Source organism: Nothobranchius furzeri, chromosome 14 (assembly GCF_043380555.1).
Source record: "Nothobranchius furzeri strain GRZ-AD chromosome 14, NfurGRZ-RIMD1, whole genome shotgun sequence".
Classification (NCBI taxonomy): Eukaryota; Metazoa; Chordata; class Actinopteri; order Cyprinodontiformes; family Nothobranchiidae; genus Nothobranchius; species Nothobranchius furzeri.
In genome coordinates this window covers 1,502,331-1,528,137 of record NC_091754.1, presented here as the reverse complement: position 1 = coordinate 1,528,137, position 25,807 = coordinate 1,502,331, and the positions used below count along the sequence as shown (strand labels likewise).

At 42.5% G+C, this 25,807-nt stretch overlaps 2 long non-coding RNA genes across 5 annotated transcripts in view; one reads left to right on the top strand and one right to left on the bottom strand.

The window, feature by feature from the left end:
* LOC129164882 (uncharacterized) overlaps positions 1 to 25,598 on the bottom strand; it is a 353,025-nt gene extending 327,427 nt beyond the window's left edge. Inside the window, exons 1-5 of one of the 4 annotated variants that reach the window (XR_008564350.2) lie at positions 25,051 to 25,598; positions 24,433 to 24,525; positions 24,137 to 24,300; positions 24,005 to 24,062; positions 23,850 to 23,930 (exon numbers count right to left, since the gene is read on the bottom strand). This is a non-coding gene — a long non-coding RNA (uncharacterized lncRNA). Of the gene's footprint in view, positions 1 to 23,849; positions 24,301 to 24,432; positions 24,526 to 25,050 lie in introns of those variants that run through there. The other 3 variants (XR_011516154.1, XR_008564349.2, XR_008564348.2) reach the window with 3 other exon arrangements.
* On the top strand, positions 22,537 to 23,335 carry LOC139062605 (uncharacterized). The gene is made up of 2 exons (XR_011516155.1): positions 22,537 to 22,859; positions 23,207 to 23,335. It is a non-coding gene; the product is annotated as an uncharacterized lncRNA (long non-coding RNA).
* Positions 25,599 to 25,807: the final 209 nt, after the last annotated feature.

Sequence of the window (25,807 nt, the reverse complement as noted above, 5' to 3'; positions counted from 1 at the left end):
CTTGTTTATGGGGGTGGACACCCCCATGGGGGGGATCTGTAGGAGCCAAAAAGCAGTGTTCTGTGTACGTGCATTTTTGACAAGATGTTTATCAGCCCAGCATCCTGTGCACGTGCACTTTTAACATCTTGATTGTCCAGCTGCTGCGTACGTGCTCAACAACATGTTGTTCAGTCCAGCTTATGTAACTTCCAGTAAGTATTGGCTTACTTTGACCATATTGGGTAATAAAACAGCATCCCATCATTTCCCGAAATCATGAGGGTGGGGGCCAGAAGAGTATAACCGATGCTGCGTGGTGTAGGAGAGAGGGCTTTTGCAGCAGGTTTCCAGCCGAGGCATTTAGTTCGAGGCTGAAGGCTGTCCCCATGAAGTGTTGGTGATGTATTGCTGAATTGTACAAATAAAGCCCCACGCTGAGATTGGATAAACTGTCTCTCTCTGTGTTTATCTGTGGCTTTATGATGCTACAGGGACTTGAAGTTGAAAACAGTTAACAGAACAATACGCTTAAGAAAAACTAACATTTTTCAGATTATTCCAATTTGATGCTGCAAGAATTACAGCTCGATATTTTTTTACCTTGTGAGCAAATATTAGAGTTGAAAGCTCAAGTTTTATCGGCGTTTGCTAATTAAGAGTGTGTGCATTTTAGTAGAAAGTTCCATATTCAAATGATTTAGACACTTGGATCAGTACTGATGAGATGATAATAATGATAATAATAATGCATTGAACTTATATAGCGCTTTTCTAGACACCCAAAGACGCTTTCACACACTCTCACATTCACACACTGTTAGTGATGGTAAGCTACTTGTAGCCACAGCCGCCCTGGGGAGGTCTGACAGAGGCGAGGCTGCCATTTGGCGCCGTCGGCCCCTCTGACCACCACTAACACAGGCAAGTTGGGTGAAGTGTCTTGCCCAAGGACACAACGGCAGGATACCCCTGGCGGGAGCTGGAATCGAACCCATGACCCTCCGATCATGAGGCAACCCGCTCTACCACCTGAGCTACTGATGATGGCTTTGAGCTACAGCTCAACAGAAGAAGTGAAGTCATCAAAACGAGGAACATGTAAAGGATGAGTACAAGCATGACAGAACAAAAAGAAAAAGGGAAACTGAGCCGAATATAGCTGCAGGTTCACACAAACCTTTGATGGTTCCAGAGTAACGGATACGCTGGAGAGACAGTGCCAGTTTGCAAGTCACACTGCAATGATGCATTTCAATAAGAAAATGTGCAAAAAGAAAATATGCTATTATTTTTTATTTTTATTTTTTTTTTACATCCCAGCTAATTCATTTACCAATCCTGGAAATCATCTGGGAAAAACGTCCATAATGTGAGAAACCTCATCGCCAACATCCAGGTGCACTTTCTTAGTCTCAAAGGATTCCTGTAGACAACTGTAAATCCTTGGAATCAAACTGTCCACCCCTGGATTAACAAATGTCTAAAAACTGGAAACAGATTAAAACCCAACTGCAGAATCTAAATCTCAACTAATTGTGCACCCCCGACTCTTCCACTCACATCTTGCCTTTCCGTTTGCAGGAAGCATCTAGCCAACTCAAAAGGAAACTAAAGGAGTGATTGACTCGTTTAATCAGTGCATTTGCAGTAGTTTCTAGTTGGAATGAATGCCTTGAAAGTCGGACTCTGGAGGGGAACCCCCCCCCCCCCCCCCCCCCCCCCCCCCGAGGGGAACCCCTACCCCCCACCGTTTCTAGAAACTAGTAGTGACCCACATGTAGGCGACGGTGGCACAGGAGTTAAGTGCTCGCCCCGTAATCGGAAGGTTGCAGGTTTGAGCCCTGCTCAGTCTGTGGCTGTCGTTGTGTCCTTGGGCAAGACACTTAACCCATGTTGCCTGCTGGTGGTGGTCGGAGGGACCGGTGGCGCCAGTGTTCAGCAGCCTCGCCTCTGTCACTGCGCCCCAGGGCAGCTGTGGCTACATTGTAGCTCATGCCCACCAGTGTGTGATGTGTGTGTGAATGGGTGAATGACTGACTGTGTTGCAAAGCACCTGGGGGGGTCCAGGACCATAGAAGGTGCAATATCAAATACAGGCCATTTACCATTCACATCACAGTCGAGCTTCAGGTTTTGGATTCTTATTTCCTGATATTTGGACATTTTGCCTTGAACTGGAAAACAGCAACGCGACTTAATATGACTCATAACTTTACCTCTGACTTCCAGTGCATCTCCACAAATAACCCAAGCCTGGAGAAATTCTGTCGTGTGGTTAAGTTGCTAATGCTAACAGTTAGCTTTTCTCTCCTGGACGCTAAACCAACAACAGCCTTCCCCGTTTTTAGTCAAGATGGGTGAGTCCATGAATGTTAATTCTAGAGTTTCACCGTCTGTTTTCTATCAAAAACGAATGCAGGAGATGGGTGTAGGAGACTATTTTCATGTTAAGCCTGCATGAAACACTCAGTGTGACTGATTATAATCAGAAATAATGATTAAAAAAATGGGCTTTCAGTGTTCCGCACCTTTAAATAACTGGAACAGTTTCCAGGTGATAATTATTCACTTTCAAAAGTTTTACAAACTGGTATTATAAAACTCATGAATAACAAATGTTTAGCATTGCTAATTAGAGCCACGCTGCTAACGTGGGTAACAATAAAGCTACATCAGAAATTCTGAAAAGTCAGTGACCTTGCCTTCTGTGACTTTGTGACCCAAAGCTGATGTTATTGGTTTCTCTCTTCCTGATTTATACCCAACTTCTTGTTGATATCTCAGTGAAATAATGGCATGTAATTCAGCGCTGATAGAATCAGCTGTTGGCTGCTGGGAGGTGTAGATATGCTAATATATAGCATGATCTACTGCAAGACACAAAGAGGTAAGACACAGGAGCAGGTAGTTTAAAGATCAGCACACAGTGCTAACATCGTAGATTTGTTTTTATTGAGAATAAAATGCATGCTTACAGCTTACTCAGCCTTTTTAAACTTGGGTTTACCTGAGCATTATTTCTCTGCACAAACACTTTCGTGTTTGACTAATAGCAGAGCTGCATCCATGTGCCTCTGTTTTGAATGAAGCCATTAGAGGAAAGATATCTGAATGGACATAAAACCTGCACCCAAGGGTGCAGGCTAAAGGACTTTTAAAGCCCTGAGTTTGGCAGCTCTGCACATGACTGGTGCCAGGCTTCAACACAAGGATTTGGCAGGATGCATCAGGTTTAAAGTGTGCCAGAAAACAAAGTAGGTAAGTGAGATTTTTATTCTGTCATATCACTGAGAATAGACTATTTTACCATGTATAAACAAAGCCGCAGTTAATATTTCATCAACATTTGACATCCGCTTTTGGCAAAAGCAATTCATAGGTAGGGTAAGATTTATTTTATCTTTAGTGAAGCCTAACTGCATTGCTGAAACGTCCAGCAATGGTCAGTTTTTAGGTACTGTTAGACCATTCAACATCTGGTCAAAATGGAGACACGAGACTGCACTTGCTCCCTTTAAATCAGCCAGCCTTCATCCCACCAGCTGGAGCTCAGAGCCTCTCTGCAGCTCTGAACACGGATAACGAAATGTCAACAATAACGTTCTCTCCCCAAGGCTTCCCTTATCGTCCTACAGGATTCTTCATGCCCCCAAATAAGTGAACACTCGCAGCTTGGATTAGTTGCTAAATCAAAGAATGATTTCCTAAATTAAATATGAACTTCTAAAACTTATAAGCTAGATAATCATTAAATAAACATTTGTTTATTGCTACTTATAATAATTGTAATATAATGAAATGCTTTCATTAATCTGTGCTCTATGATTGAAGTTTGAAATGAATGTTATGTTATGGTTACATTGATATATGTTTCAGCATGTTGATATGACAAGGTCATCACCATTTGCACTCACACAAGGACAAAGTAAAGTTAAGTCAAACGCGTGACACATAGATAGTCCTTTACCCCGGATCAGAGCATTCTGTATCAAGGAAGGCGTGTTTCTGAGTTTGTCTTGGTAACCATTCCTCAACTTGTCAACCTCTGGTTGGCTACACAAATCATAACATGAGAACATTAAAACTGAATCACTCTGGTGATTCATCAGTTCTAGAGAAAGCTTCAGACCGGCCATCTGAAGCAAAACCCTCTTCAACCATCAAAGCTTTTGACACGTCGTCAAAACCTTTTTGCACCTGCGAAGCTGACACAGAAACAGTTCCTGCAGAACAAGCTGAGATTGTTTAGACTCCTTAAGAGTCCGCCAGACGCGTGGTTCCATCCATCTGTTGTGACCTGGAGACAACTCTAAGACCGGTTTAGTAGTGCCTCGGTTCTTCTACGGACGTCGGTGCCTGGAAGTCCGAGGACTTCGACATTCCGGATCTGTCACGAGGGTCTTCGAGTGGGTATGTAGACATGACAGATAGCGTCTGATGTGTTTTGATAACAACCACCTTCATAGCTTGATGCAAACCAAATTCTTTTACTTCCATAACTCAGCTAAAGAGGCAGATGTTTTCATCCAAGCGCATCACGGCCGTGAAGAATAAGGAAGACGTGATGAATAGTCTACGGCTGCAGGTGCGGGTCTGCAGCCGTGTCCTTCTTAGCGTGACAGCGGGACGTCCCGAAGGTCCGCTCACCTGTTCACCGCTCAGACGTCCTGATCTCCTGCCTTCCTAGATCATCCAGCTGTAACCTGTTCCTGATCATGTCTTTAGTCCCGCTGTAACACTGATGCATCAGTCTCAAACGTCATGGAGCTCAGGTGTTATCAGAACTACCTGTGTGTGTTTACCACCCAGCTTCAGCTCTTCTGTGGTTGGGTCTGACCCATGTTAGTAAATGTAAGTCCTCCATCAGATTTGTGCCTCTTCTAGTGTCATTTTAAAGGATATTTATTTATTTATTTTTAACCACTACTAGATTACCAGCAACAGAAATGCTACTAAAAACACACAATTATGTGAAGCTGGAAAAATTAGAATACTGTACAAATTTACATTTATTTCTGTAATTTAACTAGACCGAGATACCATTTAAAGGCTCGGGAACCTTTACAGGTGTTTCTATTTGCAATTTTAAATTTTAGCTGATTGGGGTCTTGTTAAATATCACACAGTGACCTTTTAATAGTATAGATTAGTGTAATGTTACTGTTAGTAGTTCCTCCTGTTAAGTGCTTATTTATTTAAATTATTCAGGTTTATAAAAAACATTTTGACATACATTTTATGTTCCAGTTAATAGTCATTTATATTTTACTATTGTAGTCATTCTTGCATTCTTTAATGAAAAAAGTAACTAAGTAGTTATTTTTGTTGGTAATTAGTTACTTTTATGATCTTGTAACTCAGTTAGTAACTGAGTTACTTTTTTGACAAAGTAATCAGTAATTATAACTAATTACTTTTTTAAAGTAACGTTCCCAACACTGGTCATGTCTAAATACCCACTCGAAGACCCTCGTGATAGATCCGGAATGTGGAAATCCTCTGACTTCCAGGCACCGAGGTCCGTAGAAGAAACTGCAGCACTACTAGACCGGTCTTAGCGTTGTCTCCAGGTCACAACAGACGGATGGAACCGTGCGTCTGGGACTCTTAAGGAGTCTCAACAATATCAGCTTGTTCTGCAGGAACTGTTTCTGTGTCAGCTTCGCAGGTGCAAAAAGGTTTTGATGACGTGTCAAAAGCTTTGATGGTTGAAGAGGGTTTTGCTTCAGATGGCCGGTCTGAAGCTTTCTCTAGAACTGATGAATCACCAGAGTGATTCAGTTTTAATGTTCTCATGTTATGATTTGTGTAGCCAACCAGAGGTTGACAAGTTGAGGAATGGTTACCAAGACAAGCTTCTGACAGCCGATGTCGGGTTTCCAGGAGAGCAGGAGAGGAAGGGACGGAAGAGCTCGACTGAATTCATAATTTTACATCTTGACATTAGCTGTACAAAGTCTGAGTTTGATAAAGTGAAGAACAACCATTTGCAGAGGTTTATAACTGGCGCGGCGCCAGGTTTTCATTTTTGGGTGGGCCACGGTAATTCTGGACGGACCTTAATAAGCAGTGACTTAAGTGAAGCAGGCAGGACGCGCTAGAAAATTTTGTTTAAAAAGACGTCATAAATGTGTTCCCCCGTCATTTTTATTTCTAAAATATGAAGTAAAAACTCACAATTTAATTTTAATTCATTTGTCATTAATATGTAGTCTACACCCGTGCGTTAAGTGGACCATCTTTCAGTAAAAGCAAAGCTTCCAGCCTACCTCTCCAAATGTGTAAAATGTGCATCAGCCGCTAGTTAGGCGCGCCGCGCGCACCATCAGCTACGTCAGCCCAGACAAGAGCAGAGCAAATAGAGAAAGAATAGAGGATAATTGTGTCTGGATGTGGATGGAGATTACATTTTACATCAGCCTGATCATCATTTAAATACGTAAACCATCACCTGGCTTCTAGTCCACGCTATCAGCATTGTTTTAATTGGTGTGTGTGTGTGTGTGTGTGTGTGTTTTCCACTTCAAACACTGGTCTAACCAACCAGACCAGCATGTCCAGTAACACATTAATGTTACAATTAAACAGTTTCACTTCATGTAGGCTAGGAACATTTCACCTGCCGTGGCCCGACCGCTTCTGCTCCACATAAACTTTGTGCGTAATCAAATGTCTCTACAGGTGCTTTATGAGCTGAAGAGGCTATTCTGCCTCAGACTGGATGCGTCATGCGTCTCCATATTAGAGACGGGAACAAGCGCTGTTCAGCCAAAGTTTCATAATTTCATAAAAAGAACATTTTTCCAAGTGACACATCCCTCAGAGAGACCGGGTTTCCAGACAGCTTCAGTGGGAGGAAATCTTACCGCATGCACCGTGGTTCTGCACTGCGCTGCGAACCCCTCTACAGATCTTCAGCCCACTGTCCACCGTGGGCGCTCCAAGCCCCGCTGAACACAGTGTCCAGTATAAAGCTCTGATGTTCTGATGGGAATAAAGTTACCTCTGCGATGTGCGTAACGATTAAAATGTCAGCTCATCCATGCGCTCAGTGTGCGTCGGGGTAATTCTTTCAAAACAACCGACATCCTTGAGTTTATCCGTCAATATGTGGCAAGGTGGAGAAACGAGGGCCCGGGCAGGATTCGATCCCCAGACTCCCGGGTGAGAGTCATACGCTCTAACCAGTCAGCCAAAGGGACATCCCCTTGGCCAGGTAGCCAGGGCGCATGATCTATCGGGACACTGTGACAGGACACTCACACTGCCACACCTGATTATGAAACTTTGGCTGAATAGTGCTTGTTCCTGTCTCCAATGTGGCGACGCATCCAGGAGCCGTCTGAGGAGAATCCCAGAATCTGACATCCTCCAGCTCAGGAAGCGCATATGATTACGCACAAGCGTGACGCGTCAGCACGGTCTCACAGTAAGACCAGGTTGGACCTGTTCAGGTTTACGCAGACAATCTTTACATTTAGAATTAGCATACAGATGTAAAATTAATGCAGTAAAATATAAAGCTTTTTATTTAAACATCCATTCATTATTTCACAAGCACAGAGAGCCGCATCAGATGGATGGATGAGCCGCATGCGTCTCCAGAGCCGCCGAACCCTGTGCTAGCCTACTTTATTGTCCCCAGCAATTTTTAAACCCCACTCAAGTGTATGGTTATTGTCCCCAGCAATTCTGAAAACAAACTGACGCCCTTGCTTAATCCAGTTCTGAGTTCTTTTAATAACAAAAAATCACCACACAAGTGGGGAAAAAGGCTTAACAGGATTTTACTTGAAACACGACTACAAATGACGACCCACAGACTTAAAACAGCGCTACAAAACGCCACACCATGCACTGAGAACAGCTGCTTAAATACAAGGTGTGTCAATCAGGATACTGCAGTCAGCTGTGCCACTCCCTGGTGCTCCACAGAGGGGTAGGAATTGCAGGAGGAGCCACAGCCAACCTGCGCAGAGAAGAGACACACATTCAGAAACAATCATGAGGTGTATGTATACCACAACATTTCCCATTAGAAATCACTCTTGAATGCACAAAAACATTAATTAAAAATCCCCCAAAACAAACCGAAAAAAAAAAAAAATCAACTTTGAACCACCCTATGATGTCAAGCTGCGTTTTCAGCATACTTGTTGCTGTATTTGCTGGTGTACCTCTCAGCATCTCATGCACTTCAGCTGCAAAGGTAAACACAGCCTTGCAGACATGCACTCATCAGATATTCCATGTGATGTGTAAACAAAATACAGCTTGCTGTAAGCCTGATAGTTCAACCCCAGGGATTTGGTGATTGTACCGTCTCCAGATTCCTGTGGAGCAGACAAAGCGATTCAGTGTGAGCTTTCACCTCTGCAGACTCGAGTGCACAGGCTGCAGGGCTGCCCACCAGCACAAGCACTCGAATGGGCTTTCATGTGGTCAGCATGGTGCTTTAGATTGTATTTATAAATACAAATGCATCGTTTTCCATTCTCTTTCAGGTCTGTGAATTAGCTGCAGTTGTTCTTGGATCTGCTCAAACAGAATATGTCAATTTATCCATGATATCCTCCAGTCCAAGGCTTGGTTTTCTAGCATAGAAAAACAGCAGGGCCCTCTGTGGATGTGTTTGACTCTGGTTTGTGCCAGGGCAGATAGCACTCAACCAGCAGGATTTACACAGTTTAGTGAAGCTGCCAACATCCACATGGATGCATGCTATTCTGACACAGATGCTACCCCCAGACCCCATCGAACAACAACATGGAGGCAAACTGTTCTTTTCATTATTAAATCAAACACTCAGGATTTTATGTACAGTGCAGCTTTCTTCACAAGCGGTGCATCTTGTGTCACAAACTTACCTCCGTCATCGATCTGTCAGCTCCCTTCTGTTAAAGAACAGGGAGTGGGGATATGTCCCAAACAAAATCATTCAGATAGGAGAGCTGAAAAAAGCAGGCAATTTACCATGCTTTTCCCTGGAAGATAATGACTGAGGGCCTCATCAGTTCTGCTACATCCATATCTCCCCTGCCAGACTGCAAGATAACTGTATTTCTTAACAAATCCCTCACGCCACGTATTTCACTCTAAATCCTCCTTTACGGTTTTCAGGTATTTTTTTATTTTTTTGTCCCTGCAGTGACCAAATTTAATTCTTGTGCTGGAGAAACAACCAGGTTCACATTAAGAACTGTTCACAGTGCAACAAAAGCTGCACTTTTGACCAGCTTTATAAAATTATTGCAGCTCAAACTGTGTATTGTGGACATGGTTTCAAACTAAATCAGCTCTACAAATCTGGAAAAGGCAGCAAGTAGAAAATGACCAAGTCCAGAGTTGATTCATTTAATTTGAGAAGGGAAGAAATTAAAATAATATATATTGTTGTTGTGTAAATATTAAATAATTGTATGTGTTTTTTTCTATGCACTTAAGTCCTGAAAGAGAATTTGAACACACACACACACACACACACACACACACACACACACACACACACACACACACAAGTCTCCAAAGATTCCTTTTTAGCATTAAAAGATAACTTGAAATGTGAGTCTGAAGGAGCACAAAGGAAAGAAAATTCTTTTGAAGGAATTCTAAAAGACAGAAAAAAATAAGCTTGAAGCGGTCGAGTAAAGAAATTGCACTTATCAAAGGCATGCAGGTGAGACACATCGGAAGAAAAGTCTGGACTCTGGATGCTTTTATCACCACTCTCACCTTCCTATTGGGCTTTTCCCAAAGGCTGCATCTCTTTGTTGCCGGTGACTCCCGAGTTCATCTCTGCAGGGCCCACTATGTCAGCCTGTGACCGTCATCACCCCTGTTTGTGCAGCTCTTAGTACCTCGGTGCTGTCAGGTCAGCCGAGCCAGAAGCTCACAGAGAATCACAAACTAATTGCTTTATCTGAGCCTTTTGTCTAAAGGGTCAGAAATTGAGTTTGCTCGTCGGTCGAGGGAGGGAATTATAAATCGAAAAGGATAGGGGAAGAAAAATTCAATTTGTGCTCAAGCCTTGTCAGAACCGCTTACTTGCGTGGCTGTTAGGTGTCCAGATTAGAAGAGGGAAAGAAAGGGAGATAACAGCATTACAACAAGAACAAACACACTCTTGTCCAAAGGGCTAGGCGAGAAGACTAATCTAATACCTGACACCGGCATGTCGGAACCACGCAGTTACTTCTGACAGAAATTGATGTTAACAGCCGTCGATTCACCTGCCACCAAGTCACTGACTATCCCTGGGCACTAAACTCCCCCACCCCTCCGGCTGAATTAGCCCATCCTGCTCAGAATGAGACACTTTTAATATTTTGTTTGCAGATAAAACCATGAAGGGTGGTCCGATGAACAAGGAAGGCTAATTCCGTTTATTTTATAATTTTTTTGTTGACACCACTTTGAGATCGTTACTGAGACCGTGAACATGAGCAATCACTGCTGTCCGTCTTTTCCACTCCAAAGACGTCCCAGTAGATTGATAGTCCATATAAATAATAAAATATTGGTGGAAACTGGATCTTTTATTGGGCTTCACTTGGGTGTGTAAGTTGAGGGCTTCCAGGAGTGCCCATCACCCTTCTGAGGGAGTTGGGCTCCCCTTAGCTCCGCCGTTTATTTGAACCCTGCACACAGTCTAATGAAGTTAGAATTCATTCTAATGCAGATTAAAATCATTTTACATGCATTTAAAGTGACAGTGTGTAGTTTCTTTGGCGATAGGGGCAGTACACCTAAATCACCGCAAGCAAGCATTATTTTTATGTTGAAATAAGACCTTACCAACGGATGGCCATTAGCGTAAAAAAATCCCAGGGAGTGAAACTTCCAGCAAAATAACGAGGACATCAGATTCCCTTTGATCACTGGCAACAAGTGAAGAGGTAAATGTGTAAGTCAACAATGTTTATTAATGGTGAAAGTTTTGTAGCCATTTGTTACAAATCAGCAAATGTGTTTTGTCCTCACAGGCTTCCGTAGAAGAAAACATGGGATCCAATATGGCATCGCCCAGAGACTTAGACCTGCTCCCATGTATTTTAGAACATATTTTTATGGGTATATGTCATGAATCTGCCAATATTTTAACAACCTGGAATCTTTTAAGCCATTTACTACAACATTTTGATGGATATTTCCAGAGATTAATGGTAAACACTACACATTGTCACTTGAAGATAATTCATTATTACTTTTTCACAATAATACTTGAATGAAATTCCAGAAGAGGCTCACAAATTGCACCTAATTGGCACCAATGTAGTCCCCTGTCCTAAACATGCATGTTGCAATAGGTGACAGAGGAAAAAGTCTTTTGAGCAGGAAGGACAGTAAAAATACAGTTGTGATGGGGTGTGTCTTTCATCTACGTAGGTTATTTCAAATTAAAGCTGCTATACTTCATTTGCATAACAAATTAGCGGAACATATTTTTTTCATGCCCATTAAAAATGTTTTAGCACAGCATGGAGAAAAATAATTTGTGAAGAATGAAAAAAAATAAAACAACCAAAAAAAACAATGAAGTGGTTCCGCCGCATTTGTCTAAAAACATCAACCAATAAAATGGTCCGGCACGGAACCAATGATTGGATAGTCGCTCCAGCCATACGGACTTCCACATTTATTCTGCCTCTGTGCTCCTGATAAACTGGGACATATTACTGCAGCACACCACTGCTGGGAGCGTTCGCAGCTTTATGGGCTCGACACACGGGAGGCGACATCGCCTCTCCTCCATTCATTTTCAATGAGACAAGAGCGACAAATCGATAATCGCGGGTCTCCCTCCTACCAAGCGAAACGCGAAAAACGTGCATGTGAAATTTTGTGCTCGTGCACGTGTCGTGCACAGGCGACCCAGCGACGCAATCCCAGAAAGTTGAAACATTTTCAACTTTTCATCGCTGTCGCTCGGACGAGGACCAATCAACAGAAGTTTCATTCACTGACCAATGAGCGGACAGGATGCTCCGTACACCTCCGAGCAAACATGAAGGAGAAGTTGATTATTATTGTTTTATATAGTAAAATCAGAAGTAAGATTTCACACAACTCTAGCAGCACCTTGTGAAACATCATATCTACCACTTTATTAACTCTGAACCGCTTAAATAACCTTAATTCCCTCCAACCTGACACAGCCAAACAAAACAACGGAAGTTTCGATTTCGCCATGGAACAGAACGCGTAGACGGCTTTGCCGCTGGCCGCTGCCGCGGATCGCCTCCCGTGTGTCAGGTAATAAAAGCGACGGCGACAAATTTCGCTGATCGCGGTCATGTGTCGCCTCCCGTGCGCCGAGCCCATCAGAATGTCACAGCAGGAAAAACAGCCGTCGGCTGGTTCCGCGTCAGGTTCAGGGCCAAGTTCCAAACTTGGAAAAAGAAAAAACCCATTTGAGGTTTTAGAAAACAAATGACGTTTAGACATAGAAAGGGGAAAAACCAGATTAAACATTGGTGTTGCATTTCAGCAATGGCAAAAACTTTGTGAGTTGGAGGGACTGAAAACCAATGCTATGGTGGCTACTTTGTTGTTGGACAGGTAATTATGTCTTCTTCTCATCAACACTTATCATCATGAAGTCCTTGTTCATTTTTTAAGTACAATCCTCGAACTTGATGTTTTTTTTTTTGCACGACTGTCTGCTCTTATGATGTTAGCCTGATTAGCACTGAATGCTAATGCTACATTAGCACATTTCGGTACATAATGTACCGCTTAGTATGATTTCTGGAAGGTTTAACTTCTGGCAAACAGATCATCACTGTAATTTAATTAATTTCCCCGCTAATGTATTTCCTTTTTATGAACATGCTTTATCATCAACTCCACTAACTCATGGAATGAGGAAACCTCCTCCCCCAGCAGTGTCAACCGTTTGGTTGGAGTCCCACTCTGATCGGTGAGTGAAAACTTACTCATAACACTAGATTATGTGGCGTTTAACGCATTTATGCCCACAGCAGTGCGGATACAGTTGAATGTGCGCAGCTGCCCTTTAGTTCCTGTTACAAACCTGTTGTTGATGTAAAACTTGGTAGCAAACTGCAGCGTCGCCTGGCTAAGTGTTGATTGATTTTTCCAATGATGCGTTCTATGATAACATGTCAGTTTATTTTCATGTAACAATTGTCAGATCGATCTGAGAACAGTTGTGTTGAAACCGCCGAATCCGCCCACAGTCCGGTGTCTAAACACATGAATTCTGTTGAGCAGTCCCGAAAGAATATAGAAATCAGGCAATTTAATGACAAAAGTAATAGGACAACTCTTGGCAGTCAGAAGGCCAACATATTACACTTTTTTCTTGGCTTTTCTTTGAGATTAAAGTCAAATTGTTAGAACAATCCCCCCCCCCCCAACCATATTATCTGTCCGTCTGCTTCGGTCTCCCCATATACACTTACTCCCATACTTTATCCTTTCATTTGGTAAAATATATCCTCCACAATGAGTTGTGAAGTTTTTTTTTATTTTCATAAATAAATATCAGAGGTATCAACAGAAAATCTGGTTGTATTATATACGCTGATTAATAATAAAGTTTTTACACATCTGGAGTGAAGACTGTCTCACAGGAAAAAAAAATTGACAAAAACAAATGGACAACATCCTGCAGTCATACTCAGGGGCGCTGTGAAAAATTAGGAAGATTCTAAGGGCCCACAGCTGTCAGGGGCCCAAAAAAGTTTCAAAGTTGAATAAAAAAATGTAGTTTAAAAATCACAAGCACTTTGCAGTATTTTTTCTCATTTAATACATTAAACAATCTTTTAGTCTTTATTAAATGGATGTTTATTCAGAGGTCCCTACTTTATTTTGACTAATTAATTTGAACCCCCCCCCCCCCCTCCAACGGCATAAAATGGCACAGTCCACCTGGCCCAGGGGCAAGTAGCAGGCGAAGCCAGCTCACGGCTCACGCAGCAGTCAGACAGCAGAGTGCGCCAAGGCTGCAGTAAAACTATGTTTGCAAAAACAAAGTCTGGGTCGAAGAAAAGAGAAAGAGGACCGGCAGAAGAGAGGGCATCAGTATGTCACACAGTTTTTCCTCAAAGAAAGGTGGGTTTAGTAAGTGAGTGGTTAAATTCAACCTGTTTGCTAGCTCTGATATCCACAGTGAGAGGAACTATGTTTCATATAATTATGGTAAATGGGTTGTCGTCCTTGTCTCTACTAGTGATGGGAATTTCAGCTCTTTTTAGAGAGTCGGTTCTTTTGGCTCAGCTCACCAAAAAGAGCCGGCTCTTTCGGCTCCCAAGTGGCTCCTCAGATTTTCTGTTGCGTAGAGTCCATTTATAACCAAAATAATGCAAAACTATATGTACAACGATTTACTAATGTAAAAATATGCAATATATCAAATGTTTATAATTTCTATGGATTTAATAACTGAAAACTTTAAGAAATCTCCACTTTCCGACTGCTGGCGCTCATTTTCTCACCGTCTTCGTCCCACTCTCCTCTCTCTCTCTCTCTCTCTCTCGCCTTTTTCCTCCTCCTCATTCCCTCTCGTCTCCCTCCACCTGCATGTGCTCTGCTGTGTGTCTGAGTCTGATCCTCCCTCTTCCCCGCCCCTACTGCTCTGTGTGTGGACAGTCTGGACATGCAGTTACACATGTTGACCAATCGCCTGTAGCTTTCACCAAAGCAAGAGGGGAGGGGAGGGGACAGCTCCCAATGACGAGTCGGCTCGCGTCGTTCACTTCAAAGAACCAGCTGTTCGCGACCGACAATTCACTAGTCTCTACCAGAATCAGCAGCTGATGATATGTCAGCAGGTGTCCCCTCACAACCCAATGAACCTCAAGAAGGTGAGCAATGTAGCATGTTAGCTAGCAGCCTCATTTAAGGGGGTCTGTGGGAATCACTTAAGGCTCTCTTCTCTATCAGTACTATTACAAAGGAATATAAAAAGGCTATTTTTGGTGATAAACACATTGTTTTTCCACATGATGATAATTAAAAATATCAATCAGTAAAAATGTATAGATTGTTTTGGATGCTGGGCAGGTTGAAGCATTGTTATTTAGTCTGTTAATGTAACATAAATTATTGTGAGATTATTACTATGAAGCACCTTTTTGAAGGCACCATACAAGAAAAAAAAAACCTCTTCATCTACTAAATACCTTGAAATGAAATGTTTCAAGTCTGACTGAATTATGGGAGGTTTTACAAGATGTAATTTGTTTGTGTAGCTTTTAGATTGCAAAGCAAAAATCAATAATTTCCAAATAATTCATCAGAGTGAAACTGAAATAAAAGCTATTAACAATTGCAATAAATAAACTTAATTGAACACAATAAAATATGAAATCTAGTATTGATGATGGAGAACTACAGCTAATATCCTGCAGGAGTCTGTGCTGCATTTTCCCTGTTGTGCATTAATTTTAAAAGCTGTTGTAACTTGGATAAAGATTTTGTCACAAATGATAGCCTATATTGTAACACATATATAAATTTCATTATGTACAGAGCCTGGACCCTCCCAATGTCAGGTTTGGTCAGGACAAAGTATATACGTATTTAGGGATGAGCCGGATACTCGTCTGAAATGAGTATCCGGTACGGATAAAGCATTTTTGACGAATACGAGCATGAAATGAGTAAAACGAGTCAATATCTGTAATCGTGCTGAAGGAAAATCTTCATTGGGTAACTGATTGTCTTCACGCTCTGTGATTGGCCAGTCACATAGAGCGCCCGCCCCTCCCTACTTACAAAACTCTCTAGCCGACCGGGAGCGCAGTCCGGCCGGCTCTTCCACGCACACACAGACAGTAACGGATCGCGCTGTGATGGCTTCACTGTTTCTCACGTTTCTTCAGTTTTCCCTAGGTTTTCTTCAGCTCGCCTCTTTTTCGGTTGAATATTTAAAGTTACTTTTTTCGTAACTGACATGGTGCATTTGACAAGACAGAGCTGACGTGCTGTTGTCACTGCCTCCGCTCCGGTCGGGTTTTTTATTTTTTTGAACTCCCTCTCTCTCCCTCTCTATCTCTCTCTCTCATACACACACACACACACACACACACACACACACACACACACACACACACACACACACACACACACACACACACACACACACACACACACACATTAATCAACATTGCTTTGTTTAACTGTGTGTGGGAAAATGCCAAGAACGTTAAGAAAAAATCAGTTTAATCAAATTAAAATAAAAAAACAATATAGAAAGTTGTGTCTGGTTCTAGCATTTCATATTTCCTAGTTCCTACTGCATGAGTTCAGATGTATTAGCCATGCACTCAAATATTAATGTTCTGATTTTATTGAAAAACTTGTTCTGTAATAGTTTCTTTACTATTGTGATCAAAAATATTTCATCTCAATTCTGAGGCTGCTCTGTAAATAGTTTTCAAATAAACAATACACATAGCAACTTCTGATCAATCCATATCAATTTTAGACTTAAAATAATACATTGATGTAAACCACGTCCACTTCCGGTTAAACCACGCCCACTTCCGGGTTATGCCACGCCCATTCCGAGTACAGATACAGATACAGATAATTTAGTTGGTTGAACAGATACAGATACAGATAGTGGTGTACTCGCTCATCCCTATACGTATTCATGCAAAGTTGCCCAACTTTAAAATTTCATGTTACCCTAACTGACTCCGTTTTGAACTGTGTGCTTATTCATTTTGTGTCTATGATGAAGCCATGGAGACTTAGGCCTAGTCCACACGTAGCCGGGGTTTTTTGAAAACGAATATCCACCCCTCCAAAAACTTGCATCCACACCACCGCGTTTTAAAAAAAAACTCTGTCCACACATACCTGGATAAATACGTTGTTAAGGACATGCCAGACCTGTAGGCGGCAGTACTTCCCCCGTTCTTAACCTCGTCCTTCGTCTGTGGTCTTCCGCAAGGAGCAGTAATTCTGCTTGCAAAAACAAACAAGCAGAAAGCGCTTGGACAATTGATGGATCGGGTAGTGACAGAGCGCAGCTCTGAAGGCTTCCATGATGCCGGCTAGTGTAAACACAGGTCGCACACGTGATGTCAGCATTTTTTGTCACGGAAAGTGACGTTGCGGACCTTAAAACTCCGGTTTTGTCCGTCCACACGCAGACACCCAAAACGGAAAAAACGCAGATCTTCACTTTGGCCGGAGTTTTTAAAAAGATCCGTTTTCGTGTGAAAAAACTCCGTTTTCGTGTGGATGACAGGCCAAAACGTAGAAAAATATCTACGTTTTGGCAGATCCCCGGCTACGTGTGGACAGGGCCTTAGTAAAGAAGTCACCTTGTGAGCAGTGAATCCATAATTTTTGTCAGTCTTACAGAAATACTTGATTTCAAGAGGAAAGACAGCTGAAAATGTAGTTATGTAAAGCTTTGACACAACATGGAAATTTAATTGGATATCCAAATTTGAATTTTATCATCAAATAAAATTTTAGAATAAATAAACACATTTTAAGGGAGTAAAAGGGAAAAGGAGATTAACACCTTTCAGCATGTGCCTTTCCTGCTTTTTCCAGCAGTGATATTGCTAATTTTGTTGAAGGAAATCCACTGTTTAATGAGAGACAGTTGGTGAAAATGATATGTAAATAAGTAAGAATCATCTACATTAATATATGGACAATGGGTTTCCATAACATGTTTTTCTGCTAAAATGGGAGGTGGCCACCACCGCCATTTTGACCGTGTCACAGGTTCCGTCAAGCCCAGACAATTCCACAAAAGGGAAGAGAGGAGGAGCTGAGGGTGGGGCTGTAAGGCTGGGATCAACTGACGACACCCGGTCGAACTAGCTACAAGCTAACCTGAAGCTAACCCAAAGCTAATGCCGAGGTGGGAGCTAAGCTAACGGAGGTAGCAACCTAGCTACAACCGGAGTTAACTGCGCACAACACCAGAGCTTCTGAGTCAGAGATACGCCGGGCTGACCGCTGGGTAAAACCGGGTGGAACACAGAGGTCTCCGAGACCTCCACAAGCCGGCAGCTGCACAGCACACAGAAGCCGCGATCAGACAGATGCGTCGAGCTGCTGGGAGAACCAGCCGTCAGCCCGCCGCAGCAAACAGAAGCCGCAATCAGACAGAGATGCGCCGAGCTGCGGGGAGAAGTGGCGTATTTTGGCGGTTCTGGCTTGCCATAAGAACCAGCCGTCAGCCCGCCGCAGCACACAGAAGCCGCGATCAGACAGATGCGCTGAGCTGCTGGGAGAACCAGCCGTCAGCCCGCCATGATCAGACAGATGCGTCGAGCTGCTGGGAGAACCAGCCTTCAGCCCGCGCAGCTAACAGGAGCCGCGATCAGACAGAGATGCACCGGGCTGCGGGGAGAAACAGCCGGCATTCCGGGTGGAAAACATCGGTTTCCCGAGAGCTCCACAAGTCTATAGTCAGAACCCAGCTCCACCAACATGTTATATTTCAACCCATTTTCTAAAGTGCAGCATTATGTTAAATGCACTGGGTTTTACCCTATTACATTTAAATTTCATGGTTAAACAGTAGGGATGAGCAAGTACACCACTATCTGTATCTGAACTCGGAATGGGCGTGGCATAACCCGGAAGTGGGCGTGGTTTAACCGGAAGTTGATGTTGTTTACATCAATACATTATTTTAAGTCTGAAATTGATATGGAATGATCAGCTTTGGTGTGAGCATGCGCTGACGGCCGATCACCGGATACACGGCAGCGTTTGAAGCTGATGGCAGCTCGTTAACAAACATCCACAAACAATTAAGACACAGTTTCGCCTAATTTATTTACTGACAACGCAAAAAATAATCTGGTAAGTATAACTCACTCAATCTGGAGGTAAGTGAAGAAAATTCAGAAAGTTTACTAAATTATATTGACGAAGTTTTTGAGTTATTCGTCATGGGTCCGAAGAAATCAGCAGCTGAGGCTGAAACACCTGGGACCAAGAGGAGCCGTCCTCAGGACTCGCCTGAGGCCTCATCTCCCCGTAAGGACATATTAGAATGATTAGATTCTATAGATAAACAGCTTCTGGGATTTGAGGGGCGACTTCATCTGCTCGAGGTTCTTCACCAGGAGTTTCAGAACCTCCGTCAGTCTCTGGAGTTCAGCCAGGAGCAGGTTGGGCGGCTCGCTGCTGAGAACGCGTCTCTGCGGGAGTCCGTTTCTTCCCTGGAAGAGGGAATGACGCGGATCACCCAGGACAACAAGACTCTGAAGGAGACGGTTTTGGACCTTCAGGCCCACAGCATGAGGGATAATCTGGTGTTCGCAGGCCTGCCGGAGCAGACGGGAGGGGCGGAGAACTGCGAACATACAATCAAGAACTTTCTCCAGACAGAAATGAAGATTCCAGAAGAAACGATAAAAAACATCACATTTCACCGGGTACATCGCCTTGGAGCTAGACGAGTGGACAGCAGAAGACCTCGTCCCATCGTGGCTAAATTTGAACATTTTAAGCAGAAGGATCTTGTTAAAAGTCACAGAAGAGAGCTCAAAGGGAAAGATTTCAGCGTGAATGATCAGTTCCCGAAAGAGATTTTGGATCGACGCCGGGTCCTTTTTCCGCTGCGTAAAAAGTTTATCCAGGATGGGAAGAGAGCTGTCATCTCGGTGGAAAAGCTTTATGTGGACAATAAACTTTATAAGGAGCGAGGAGTGACTGACTGGCTGTATTAGCCCAACATCAGGTCAGACATTTATCATTCTTATCAGGACGCACTGGGTTTGATCACGTCAGGATTAAACAGCTGCTAAATCCATTTTCTAGATGATAAGATCACCTGTCCATCACCACCTTACACCCCATCACCCCTTCTTTTTAGTTCTTACTTCTTTTTTAACCTGTATCTGTACTTTCCCTTCCTCTTTACTTGGTTCTGTTCCTTTACACCTGTATGGCACAACCACACAACTTTCCAACACTGCGTCAGAATCGACACACACACACGCACACACACGCACACACACACACGCACACACACAGATATATTAAATTCATAGCACAATATCATAATTTATGCGTCAAATAATACAACCACAAACACTGTTGGATCTTTATTATTATTATTTACTTTTTTTGTTATTTAACATACTATTTATACATTTATATACTTATTCCATCCTATTCACATGAAGGCGTCATATTTTAGCTACTCACACACACATCTATGGGTGCACTAAGGTTTGTCTCATGGAACGTACATGGGACTGGCTCTAAAGAGAAGAGATTAAAAATTTTTGATCAGTTAAAGAGAGTGCAAGCAGACGTAATATTGTTACAAGAGACTCATAGATCTGCCACATCCGCAGATGAACTTAAGACACCTGAGTTTCCCAGCATGTTCTCTGCCTGCTATAACTCTAGGCAAAGAGGTGTAGCTATTTTAATACACAAAAACATCAATTTCACAGTATTGGACACAGTTTCTGATCCAGAGGGTAGATTTATAATGTTAAAATTATCTGTACAGAACCAACGCTTATGTATCGTCAGCATATACTGTCCAAATATTGATGACCGTCCATTCTTTCATAATTTTTTCTCTGTACTCTTCGAACACTTGGACTGTCCACTTATACTTGGAGGTGATTTTAATTTTTGGATGAATTCCTTAACAGACAGGCTCAGTACAGCTGGGACTCAGCGCAGTTGGCAATCCACTAACATACAGGTGCTGGCCAGTAAATTAGAATATCATCAAAAGGTTGAAAATATTTCAGTAATTCCATTCAAAACGTGAAACTTGTACATTATATTCATGCAATGCACACAGACCAATGTATTTCCAATGTTCATTACATTTAAATTTGATATTCATAAGTGACAACTAATGAAAACTCCAAATTTGGTATCTCAAAAAATTAGAATATTCTGAAAAGGCTGAATATAGAAGACACCTGCTGCCACTCTAATCAGCTGATTTACTCAAAACACCTGCAAAGGCCTTTAAAAGGTCCCTCAGTCTTGTTTTGAAGGCACCACAATCATGGGGAAGACTTCTGACTTAACAGCTGTCCAAAAGACAATCATTGACACCTTGCACAAGGAGGGCAAGACACAAAAGGTGATTGCTAAAGAAGCTGGCTGTTCGCAGAGCTCTGTGTCCAAGCACATTAACAGACAGGCGAAGGGACGGAAAAAATGTGGTAGAAAAAAGTGTACAAGCTCTAGGGATAACCGCACCCTGCAGAGAATTGTGACGACAAACCCATTCAAAAATGTGGGGGAGATCCACAAAGAGTGGACTGCAGCTGGAGTCAGCGCTTCAAGAACCACCACGAGGAGACTCATGAAAGACATGGGATTCAGGTGTCGCATTCCGTGTGTCAAGCCACTCTTGAACAAGAAACAGCGCAAGAAGCGTCTCGCCTGGGCCAAGGACAAAAAGGACTGGACTGATGCTGAGTGGTCCAAAGTTATGTTTTCTGATGAAAGCAAGTTCTGCATTTCCTTTGGAAATCAAGGACCCAGAGTCTGGAGGAAGAGCGGAGAAGCACAGAATCCACGTTGCATGAGGTCCAGTGTAAAGTTTCCACCGTCAGTGATGATGTGGGGTGCCATGTCATCTGCCGGTGTTGGCCCACTCTGTTTCCTGAGGTCCAGGGTCAATGCAGCCGTCTACCAGGAAGTTTTAGAGCACTTCATGCTTCCTGCTGCTGACCAACTTTATGGGGATGCAGACTTCACCTTTCAACAGGACTTGGCACCTGCACACAGTGCCAAAACCACCAGCACCTGGTTCAAGGACCATGGTATCCCTGTCCTTGATTGGCCAGCAAACTCGCCTGACCTTAACCCCATAGAAAATCTATGGGGTATTGTGAAGCGGAGGATGCAATACGCTAGACCCAACAATGCAGAGGAGCTGAAGACGACTATCAGAGCAACCTGGGCTCTCATAACACCTGAGCAGTGCCACAGACTGATCGAGTCCATGCCACGCCGCATTACTGCAGTTATTGAGGCAAAAGGAGCCCCGACTAAGTATTGAGTGCTATACATGCACATTCTTTTCATGTTCATTCTTTTCAGTTGGCCAACATTAGAGAAACAAACATTTTTTCATTGGCCTTTAGAATATTCTAATTTTCTGAGATACCAGATTTGATGTTTTCATTGGTTGTCACCTATAAATATCAAATTTAAATGTAATGAACATTGGAAATACATTGGTCTGTGTGCATTGCATGAATATAATGTACAAGTTTCACGTTTTGAATGGAATTACTGAAATATTTTCAACCTTTTGATGATATTCTAATTTACTGGCCAGCACCTGTAGTTAAACAGTACATGAGTGATTATGGGCTTTGTGATGCATGGCGATCTCTTCATCCTAACCATAGAGAGTATACTTTTTTTTCGCACGTCCATCACTCTCACTCACGTTTGGATTATTTTCTAGTCAGCAGCTCATTGTTGGCTGACATTTCAGACACTGAGATACACCCCATAGTTGTCAGCGACCATGCTCCGGTTTCTTTAACTCTGGTAAATAAGAAGACAATCCCACCAAGCAAAAACTGGAGGTTTAATACATCACTGCTTAAAGTGCATGTCAAGTGTGCCTCAGAGTCTTACCCCACCCACGTATCAATTTTGAAAACTGCAACATTAGTAGGCGTTGCCTGGAGGACCGAGAGGGCGGAGCCGCGGCAGTGACGAAGAGACGGCTAACTAGACGAAGCTAGCTCCCTTCACTCTGAGCAGTCATTAGAAGTGGAGGACGTTTCTCCCCCTCCTTACCCAGACACTCGAGAAGAAAGGGACCAAGTCTATTTGGAGGAGACAAGCGGACATGAGCCTTATTGTTTTGAGCTTGTGAGTTGCCTGAAATTACTGGAACCGACCCAACAGACCCATCTCTGAACGTAAGTAGCCGTTAGCCATAGCATTGGATTAGCTGCAGGGTTTGTCTCCATGGCCCTAAAAAGCTAGTATTCAGCATGTTTTAGAGATTTATCTGCATCAACACACCTGGTTTTAATCAGCAACAAACAGCTGAGCTGCTTAACAGCTTATCTAACCTGTTAAAGCAGGAAAATCCACTGAAACGTGCTGGATAGCAGCTCTCCAGGAGATCTGGGCTCAAGCTACAGTCTGCTGCATAAAGTTATGAAAATATCCCATGAGAAAATTATTCTGTAATGTGTTCAGCCCATTAAAACTGCCCTGATTTCATTATTTATTTACTGATACTAGCTGCTCTTGGTTGCAGGTGATCCTCTGGTGTCTGCAGCTGGTCTCCTGCTGATGTCGTCGGGATCAGGAACTTCCAGAAGAATGTGCCTTTCAATGACTCTTTCCCCCTTATTTGTTATATTAATTAAATAAATCTCAATTTATATATTTCCTGTTTTTGTTCATGTCCATAAATACTTAAACATGCTTGAAATTAAAACGAGCTTTTAACAGTGAGGTGCTAGTTTAGTTCATCACAATAGAGCTAGTTAAACATGCGACAATGTGATAATTCAATTAATGTAATTTATAAATATCCATTAAAATATCAAAACTGGAATCAAAATGAGATATTTGGCAGCACAAAAAACTTGTCAAACACAATATTTATTATAATAATTGTAGGCAGACAGGAGACAGAGCTGATGGAGGTTCTCAGTCATCGAAGGATGGCTGAAGGCTTTCCAGGAACAGGAGATGTGGTGTTGTCTCTTCTCTCTCTATTCTGCCAGATGAGCTGATGGGTTACAGGTGTGTGAGGACATCCTCATGCTGTCACAACCAGATGACAGGAGTTATCAGGTGATCAGCCAGGCTAATGATGAGATGCAGAAAGAAAACAAATCATGCAGAAAGAAAACAAATCCAGGACAGTGTACAGTAATAAAAATAATATGTGGTGTTGCTCACCTTATGTGCTCTTATAGAGTTATTAACGTGTGCCTGCCTCATGGTGTAGAGTCTATATTTTGCTGAGTGTCCTGCAATAATGCAGGTTATTAGTTAATTTACTTTTGATAGCAAAAACAAAATATTTAATGTAAAAGTTATTTACCAGGTGAATCAGCTCACACGTCACCACCAAGTGTCACAGGGCCAGAATCAGTAGCCTCCTTCATGATGTAATCACATACTTATTTAATTGTTAATATCTTAAAAATTCAGAAATGTTTTAATTTTTTTTTACCTTGAACAGTTCACTGAGCTTGCACTGTCACTCAGGTGGAAGCTGGAATCAACAGCAGACACCTCACACCGTGGTCTTTTCAGGAGGTGTGGATGCTCTGGGACCTTCTGGAAGATGAATTTCTGTCATGGTCCCTGTGTCACAAGACACTGAGGCTGTGAGCTCTATAAAAACAAAGAAGCAGCACATTTATAAATGTTTAAAAGAGCATAAAATCACTTGTAACAATCTGTAAAACAAATTAAAACTAGAAGGTAATAAAATGTTTACATAGAAGATTATTAAAAATAATTCACCTTTGCTACGGGTAACACCACGTCAGCCTGGACAAGTGCATTCTTGCAGATTACTAAATCAGTCTGACAGCCAGTGTCTTGGGTAGATTTAGCCTGAAAAAAATAGAAGCACATTGATGTTTATAAAGTCAGATAAAATACAAAAGAAACTGTCCCATATAGGCGCTTTATAACATTCCTAGTGTGTGATGTTATTATAAAGTAAAAGTCAGTCACATATGATGTGGAGACCCTGAAATGCGACCTCCTGAACAGAATTCCTCACGGAACCGGGTCACGCTGTGCTAGATTTCACGCTGTAATGCTGTCTGTCAACTAGTGCTGCGTCAGTTTAGAGTCACTGTTGCTGAATTACCGACTGACACAAAAACAACCCGAATTTTCTCTGAGCCTGACAGTCATGTGGACCGTTTTGTCGGCCAGGGCTTCGAGATATGTTCCGATTCGCCGCTGATTCTAACCTTACATCCCGTTCCACATTTTGTGAACTTGACAAAATAGCCCGAAGGCAGTGCAGACTGATATTAGCTAAATGGAGTGAACCACGTCTCTCAAACTTTGCATTTAGGTAGGGAATTGTCTTTAGAAGATGTTAAAACTTTTATTTAGCTTACTCACCTCAGACTGTAGCCCGTCATGGTGGGGGAGCAGAGTCGGTGGGCTGCATCTAAATCGCGGAAGAGCCACGGTGGGCACAGCCTCCCTCTTGGAACGGAGACGTGCAGAATCGCGGGTAAAATGCTGGTTGCAAACTACAGCACCAGGCGGGAGCTGAATCTTTTCCAGACACGCAACCACTGGCGCCTAATTTCTAAGTCCAGCGGAAAGGAGTGCAACCCGACAGAGCTCCGCAACCATACTACACTACACCATCTCACCATGCTAACACGATATGGAGCACTAAACCCGAACTACTTTCCTAATTACACTAACAGCCAAACAGTAACTAAACTACAATATCCAACAGCCAAGCTAACACTAAATAAGTATGTATAACACTAAAAGCTATGCTAAAGACTAGGATATGCTAATGCTATATGCTAATGCTGAACTACGGCTAGCCTCCTACACTCTCATGCAAATCCAACTCCCAACTCGCCACAAGGCGTGGCCGAGACTCCCGATGCTTTTATAACGTTGACACAGAGCTGCTACGTAGTACTCTACTGGATTTCGTAGTATCTTACTCTTTAGCCATTGGCTAAAATTTATTCAAAATGAGTCAAATTCTATGTTTTAAGCTGAAGGTGGAGCTATACTGTGGTATTTAGGCAGAATTTTTAATTTTTTAAGAAAATGCACCAAAATGCTAAAATAATGAATACACACATTTAAAACACTATTAGACACTCATTTATACAGTTCATCAGCAAAA